Raw genomic sequence first — 8602 nt, 5'->3', positions numbered from 1 at the left:
CACAATTCTGGTACAAACAGTGATCCCAGGTGATCTCCATTTTGGCGGCGTATCCGGACTAGTTGCTCTAAGATGTGTGCTTGTGGGTTCGTTTCCTTTTGGTGTTATTTCCATTTGATGCCTTGACCATTTTAGTTTTGACTCGGATTCGAGACTATATCTCTTCAGTTTGTTAAGTAGTAATTCATCATATTGTATCCATTTTATCTAAATTGTATATGTAAAATCAAGTTTTAGAAAAAATCCTGTAGATATCAATTTATACATTGTATCTTTTCTCTCTCTAAAACAATATTATGTTGGAACATGTCCACAACATGTTTTAATAAATACGGTTTAAGACTATGTTTCCCAAAGTGTGTTTAATTAACATAATTTTCAAATCTACGTGCCTCAAAATCATGTCACCAACTCACCAATGTAAATTTGACTTCATGAAACACGGCTGAAGGCCAAGCCCCACTCTTCATTAATTAGGCATATAATAGCTACATTCATTTACATTATGTCACCCATGCAAGAGAACACTATTATACCTCGCGATATGACTAAAACCACATATGAAGAAATGAACCCGAACCTCATAGACAAGACCAAAATCAAAAGTTTTCTCTAAGGGTAATTCAAATGAGAATAGGAATGAGATTACTTTTAAAAATTTACACGGACATCATAACGCAAAAACATCGTGCCAGATATAATAAATGAACATAATTATAGTGTTTGGCTAGAGCATCTCCATATCCCTTCCCTTGGATACTTGGCCTAGTAAGTGGCATGGCTCTTCAAAGGCTGAAGGGCATGGGATTGAGGACGATGCCTCTCCATGAAGTGTCCATGATTAAGATCTAAGGACAATGTTATTGTCTTTGCGGTGAGACCGTGTAATAAGTTTTCCTAATTTATTATATATAGTGGTTAAACTACTTGTATAATTTGTAAACTATATTTATTATCAATGATCTCTAGTTCAAGTGGTTAGGATGAGGTACCTAAAGATTTCAATTTAATAAGGAAGAAATCTTGAGTTGAAAGTCTCACTTAAGACAAAAAAATAGGGGGTTTAAGTTAGGACGGAGGATTTTTCACCCATAGGTGGTTTTCTTTCTGAAGGTAGAATGAGGATAATCGGGTGAGTCGGTAGTCCGTCAGTGATACAAACTGACCGTTTGAAAAAAAATAAAAAAAATTTAAACTTAAATAATTCTATAGAATAACAAAGGCATGATATATCTTTATTACAAAGCTAAATTGTTTAGCTATTTATGTTGTTTTTATTTTCTTATACAATACATTAATTTATATAAATTATTTTACTTAACAATGTATTTGTTTTTATAATAAGTTAATAAAAGCTTTTACAATAGTTTTATTTGGTCTAAAATGTAATTTGATTATTAAAATAAATGTAAAACATGACACGATGTGAAAATGTAATAACGTTTGTAAGGATGACCATGAGAAAATATGTGATTTTGAAGGGTTAATGGACATTTGATGTGATAGTTGATCGGACGTGTAAACTAGAAAGAAAAAAAGGTTGAGGTTCTTATTCAACACGTCATCTTATAATAGGTGTGTGTTTGCCCTTGAGAAGACGCTTATTTGAATTATTTCCTAACATAACATGCCAACATAACGTCGCCATCAACAATAACTCATCAACGTAAACGTATCTCGTCGTCGGCGACATGTTAGCAAACACCGACGATGCGTTAACATAACATAGGGTTGACGATGCGTTAATGTTGCTAACATAGGGTAGCAGCGATGCGTTATCAGGCTAACGAAGGGTGGCGGCGATGCGTTATGTTGCTAACATAGGGTAGCAGCGATGCGTTATCAGCTAACGCATCGCTGCTACCCTACGTTAGCAACATAACGCATCGCCGCCACCCTTCGTTAGCAACATAACGCATCGCCGCCACCCTTCGTTAGCAACATAACGCATCATCAACACAGATTCTGGCCACGTGTCGTTATCCTATTTGTTTCAGTAACGCATCGTCGGTGTTCGCTATCATGTCGTCAGCGACGAGATACCAAAGGGACAAAGTTGAAAACTTGAATTAGTAAGGATAATCTTATAAACACATTCTCTAAATTGGCTATTATGAGAATTTTCCCATATTATTATTATCAATGTAAAAACAATTTCACCTAAACCTCTTGATTAATTTTCTACTCCAAATAACTCAATACATAGTATACTTTTTAGGTTTTCGTACTTGTTTAACATGATACAACAAAACCAAAAATATAAAGCGTGTATACACAAAAAAGTTGGAAATTTGGGAACTTTCGTTTAACATGTAAAAAAGTACTCTAAAAAAATTCATTTTTCATATAAAAACACATTTTTACATAATCTTTTTAGAGCTTTTTACGTATAGACACGTGTAGAAGTCATTTTCAATAATAATAATAATAATAATAATTTTCAGTTAAAAAACGGTAAAATAATTTTTTTTATAAAATTACTTTTTTTATTGTTATGTCTACTACATGTATTTATAAACAAAAACGTCCAAAAAAGTTTATGCTAAAACTAATTTTTTACATGTGAAATCGAGTTTTATATTATATTTTTTACATGTAAAATGAAGAGTTTCTCAGTTCCTTACATTTTTTAAGTTCCCACTTAAACCTGCTCATATATATATATATATATATATATATATAGGAGATGGATCATACGAGAAGTGATATTATAGTGAGAAGTGCGAGAAGTCGATCTCAACCATTGATTATCTTCTAGTTGTTCAAAGCATTAATTCCCCTAATTACTCCTAAATTATTCTTTATATTAAATATTATAGAAAGTTACAAATTTTAGAAAATATAAATTGACTTTTACATAAAAATTCCTTTAAAATAATTTGAATGAAATATAATCAAGAGAAATTTTTTTCATTCATGGTTTCAAAAGATTTATTTGCATTTTCTTTTACGTACCTATATATTAAAATAAATGTATATGTAGGTGACTTGTAATTAATAGATCACGTACACAAGTAACACAATAATCTACATATAACTCATGTTTAATTATACAATTTGTTAGTTATTTTTATTTTTATCAAAATGTAACTCGTATTACAAACACAATTTATTTTCATCTACACAAATTTTGTTTCTTTTGTTTTCACCAACACATAACTAATAGTCACCTACACATAACTCGTATTCATCTACACAGATTGCTAATTCATTTTATTTTCACCTACATATAAATAGTATTCACCTAGACATAACTTGTATTGCCTACACATAAAAGATAGATTATAGAATATTGAAAAAAAATATGATGTGTTCATACATTGCATATATTTTACAAGTTTCGGTTAATACCATTAATTGTATGTGATATCATGAACAAGTTTTGTTTGTGTAGGTTAATTTTGTGATCTGCGTATGTAAATACAAATGAGTAGGCTATAACATGAAGTAATTAAATTTGTATATACATGTTAATATTATGATTTATGTAGGTTATCATGAACTAGTTACGTGCATGTATATTAATATTGTGATATGTGTAGGTGATAATATGAACTAGTTTTTTGACGTGTAGGTTAATATTATGATTTGTGTAGCTATTTGTTTTTATGATGGCTAATGTAACTTTTTTATAGTATGAGTATGGTTGTTGTTTTATGTATTTTTTGAAGATTAAATCAAATTAAAAAATAAAAATAAATGTGTAGTTATTTGTAACTTAACATTAATTAGTATTAATTACCAAATAAAATTCATTAAACTTTTTACTAATATACTTCTACAATTATATAATCCAAAATTAAATAGAAAAATTTTGATTGGTTAGAATCTCTTCTCACACTTCTCACCATAAGAACACTTCTGAAATGAATCAAATCCTATATATATATATATATATATATATATATATATATATATTTATAGGTATTGGATCATTTCAGAAGTTTTTTTACAGCGAGAAGTGCGAGAAGTGAATGTGTAACTCCATTAATCCCTATTTTCACTCACTTTCTTATGTGTAGGTGTGTTGTGTAGGTGCATATGTATGTGTGTAGGTACGTATGCTTGTATATGTGTACGTATTTTTGTATATGTGTATGTATGTTTGTATGTGTGTATGTACATAGGTTTGAATGTGGCTTGGTACATTTATATGTTTATAGGTTGGTTTGAATGTGTAATTAAGACATAAATACAACCAACCTACATATATGTATGTAACATCATATGAAAGGGAGTTAAATTAGGGATTAATGAAGTTAAACATTCACTTCTCGCACTTCTCGCTGTAATATCACTTCTCGCAAGATCCATCCCCTATATATATGACCATGTGTAGTCGGTAAGTTTTGGCGACATTTTTAAGCCAAAATACCGAACCCCCAACCCCTGAGTTTTGCCTTACAACATTGGGGGTTAAGTTATTCTACAAAGGGTAACAAAAATGAGAAGTGCGGGAAGTCATAAATAATTGACATGTGTCAAGTGGGGACCAAAGGAAAAAGGGTATAGAGATAATTGTACACATTTTCTCTCCCCACATGCAATGCACATGTTAATACCCCCATCATTTTAGAACGTTTATAACTTTTTCGTATGATATTTAAAAAAAACCATCATAATAACAAGTGTTTTTTATCTTTAATATGAGTATAATTTTTGTTATATAAAATTTAAAACAAAAATCACGTCATTGTGTCTTTTCGCACACCATTGTGTCTTTTCGCTTATCATTGTGTCTTTTTCGTTATTGTGTCTTTTCGCATACCATTGTGTCTTTTTTCGTCATTGTGCTTTTTCGCACACCATTGTGTCTTTTCGCTTATCATTGTGTCTTTTTTTGTCATTGTGTCTTTTCGCACACCATTGTGTCTTTTCGCTTATCATTGTGTCTTTTTTCGTCATTGTGTCTTTTCGCACACCGTTATGTCTTTTCGCTTATCATTGTGACTTTTCGCACACCATTGTGTCTTTTTTCGTCATTGTGTTTTTTCGTAATTGTGTCTTTCAACTCATCATTATGGTTTTTTAAATACTAATGACACAGTTGTGTAATAATAATATGTAAAAATAATGATAAAATAACAACAATTATCTAATACAATAAACACAATGATTAATATATATACAATAACTTGAAACGTAAAACACAATGGTGAATACGTATAACACAATGACCTAAAACGTAAGACACAATGGTGAATACGTATAACACAATGACCTAAAACGTAAGACACAATGGTGAATATATATAACACAATGACTTGAAACGTAAAATACAATGGAAACAACATATTACACAATGACACAATGCACAACAAAAAAACACAATTAAAAGCCCATTAATTTTTTTTATATTTATATAAAAATATGATACTCATATTAAAGAAAAAAAATGCTTATTATTATGGTGATTTTTTTTTTTAAAAAATAATGTCGTGTGAAAAAGTTATGGACATTATAATTTTAAAATGACGGGGGAATTGACATGTGCCTTACATGTGGAGACAGAAAGTCAACAAGGGTGAGTTATTACCTTCATGCCCTTTCCATGAATTTTTATTTATTAAATTAATCTAAGTCATTCAAATCTAATATCAATGGACTGAATTACTTCCCACCCTTCTCATTTTTGTTGTCCATTGTATTTTAACTTTACCCCAACGCTGGTAAGGAGAGGTTAGCCAATCAATTTTTTTATATTAAAGAATTAAAGAAAATAATTGTGCAATGATTGTTGTAGGGTTTTGACTATGCTACCTTTTTGTAAAACTTTACAAAGGTGACCGGACATCACTAACGTACAACCGCCTAAGACTACCCGTAGCGGGCTAAATGTTGGGACGATAAAAGGGCGATTTGGGTGAGAACACCCCCCACCCGCGCGGCGAAATGTGGGGCGAAATTAGGGGGGGAACCTTTTGTCGTCGTGTGAAAATAATAATATGACTGTTGGGAACAGTCAAATGTAAAAAAAATAAAATTAAACACCTTTTTTCTTCAAACCCATATCTATTTCATACACTACGTACACACAATCAAATTTTTCAAAAATACAACAAAAATGAATCCTAGAAACAACCCGAACTAACCGAAACACTCATTCCCTTCTTTCGAAACCCATGCCGTGAAACTCACCGCTACCATGAGAGAAACCATAAAAAAACATGAAAAGATTGACGTGGAACTCACTGCTACCATGAGAGAAACCAACAAACAACACGAAAATATTGCCGCTATGTTGAAATTGCGGGAAATGAGTAAAGAATACGAATCTCTCAAAGCGACCGGGTTACACAAAAAGGCCACGTTATTGCAATGACGAAGAGTTGAAAAAATGCGCGAATATTGTGGATATTAGTTTTTTTTGTTATGTATTTTTTAATGTTTCTTTTAATTTTAAAGTATTTTTATTTAATTATTTAATTTTATGAGTTTTTATTTGTTTAGTTAATTATTAAGAGAAAATAATAAAAAATAGTGACGTGACGCTAGAGGAGCTACAACACCATTACACCTGAAAAACAAATTTTCTACCCTATGCTATTAGTCGCCACATATGGTAATTCGTCCAATTTATAGACTCTTCGTTACACACCGTCTAAGCATAAGAACTTAAATTAAATACATGGTAAATCAAACTTATCTGAGGATGGGCTCTCCACGTCACTTACCTGTGGTGGTCCTGGTGGACCAGTTTCCGTCCGCCATTTAGTTGTAAACAAATGTTTTTTTGTTTTCTATGTTATACTTGGTCATTAATCTTGCACGTGTTTTTAATGACAAATCATGTAGCCAGCTTCTCATGTCAACTTTCAATTCTTTATTCATATTGTTTATAAATACCTAAAAACTAAAAATGTTTTACTATAAATTCTCATCAACTTCTTCCATTAGTCACAAAAATGGAAACTATTGAAGACGACTGCTCATTTTCGACCTCTTCGTCATCGTCTTCTCAACCCGACACCCCCGAACTCATCATATCCTCATCAACAAAGAGAAATGCTGGGAGGAAGAAGTTTAAAGAAACAAGACACCCCATCTATAGAGGTGTCCGGTTAAGAAATGAGTCCAAATGGGTTAGTGAAGTTCGTGAGCCGAGTACCAAACATAGAATCTGGTTGGGAACATTCCCAACCCCAGAAATGGCAGCTAGGGCTTATGATGCAGCAACCCTAGCTTTACGCGGTGATGACTCACCGCTTAATTTTTCTGACTCGGCTTGTCTTATTAGACGAGCCGCTGCAACTTCTGATAGTGATATTAAACAAGCTGCTTTTGAGGCAGCTCTTGCATTTGGCCCAAGATGTTATGACACCAAGCCATCAGCTTCTTCATCAGGGTTTTCTCATGTGGAAAACCGTGGTGAAAAGATGGCGGTGGAAGTGGCGGAGACGGGTTTTGTGGATGAAGAAATGTTGTTTAATATGCATGGTTTTTATAATAGCATGGCGGAGGGATTGGTGATTACACCACCAGGCATGAAAAAGGGTTTTGATTGGAGTGATGATCATGACATTAATGATTATAATGTCGACTTAAATCTGTGGAGGTATTAGAAGCATTGAAAATAATATCAGATTTAAAAATGTTGGAGCTTATTCAACCATAATAATATCTGATCTGAAATTAATTTGTTTATTTACCGGGTATATATTTGAAGAACATAGGACAAACGTTTTTGCTTCATGGGTTCCCAATTCTTGGTACATATAGTTGCTACTAGCGTTACTTAAGTTAAGGTGTGTTTTAACAACAAATGCTACATAGAGCATCACGGTGTACCTTACTTAGGAACCTAAGAATACATGTTTCAACAAATGTAATACATATTTGATATATCTTATCAGGTTGGGTATGTTTATGTTGAATATATATTAGATACACATTAATAAAATTATAATCATGTACTTTTGTCAATTCTCATACAGCGACACAATATATATTTTCTTAGAAATCAGCAAAGCAAACCATGGAATCAACAATATAAAGTTCAATATTACAAGAAATACAAGACACACGTAGTCATCTTTAGATTCATAAGCAAGTTTTTTTTCACTTAAACACATACAATCATCTTTTAATTCTCATCAAACATCGGATAACATAAATTGGAATTCATGTACTTCATCAAAGAAATCATCTTTCAATATTTACGTTTATATATATATATATATAGGGGAAGGATATTTTGAGAACTTAATGAGTTATAAAAACTTTAAGAACTCAATTTTGAACCACACATTTAATTAAATGGGTTAGAATATGCGGCTGAGATTAAATTTGATTAAAAAATTAATCAGGAGAGTAAATAAATATTTTTGTTGATTACACAAGTTTAAACTTTAGTTACACATGTGTAAAAAATTACGATAATTTTTTGTATATTACTTACATTTACGTATTACACATGTGTAAAAAAATTCCAAAAAAAAATTGTTACGTTGAATTCTTAAGACTTCTTAAACTCAAAGCGGTTCTCAAAAGAAATCAATCATATATATATATATATATGAGAGCTAGCTTTAAAAAACGATACACTAGTAAATATGCAAATGTAATTGGTTAGGTCCACCACTATAAAAAAACAAAACCTTTC

General features: G+C 31.5%; 1 pseudogene; it reads left to right on the top strand.

The window, feature by feature from the left end:
• Nucleotides 1–6905: 6905 nt before the first annotated feature.
• LOC143637294 (dehydration-responsive element-binding protein 1A pseudogene) lies at nt 6906–7562 on the top strand (annotated as a pseudogene).
• The last annotated feature ends 1040 nt before the right edge of the window (nt 7563–8602 follow it).

This window comes from Bidens hawaiensis, unplaced genomic scaffold (assembly GCF_021521415.1).
Source record: "Bidens hawaiensis isolate Kalapana, Puna unplaced genomic scaffold, B.hawaiensis_p1.1 tig00008219_1, whole genome shotgun sequence".
In the NCBI taxonomy this organism is placed as follows: Eukaryota; Viridiplantae; Streptophyta; class Magnoliopsida; order Asterales; family Asteraceae; genus Bidens; species Bidens hawaiensis.
This window is presented reverse-complemented; position numbering and strand designations above follow the sequence as displayed.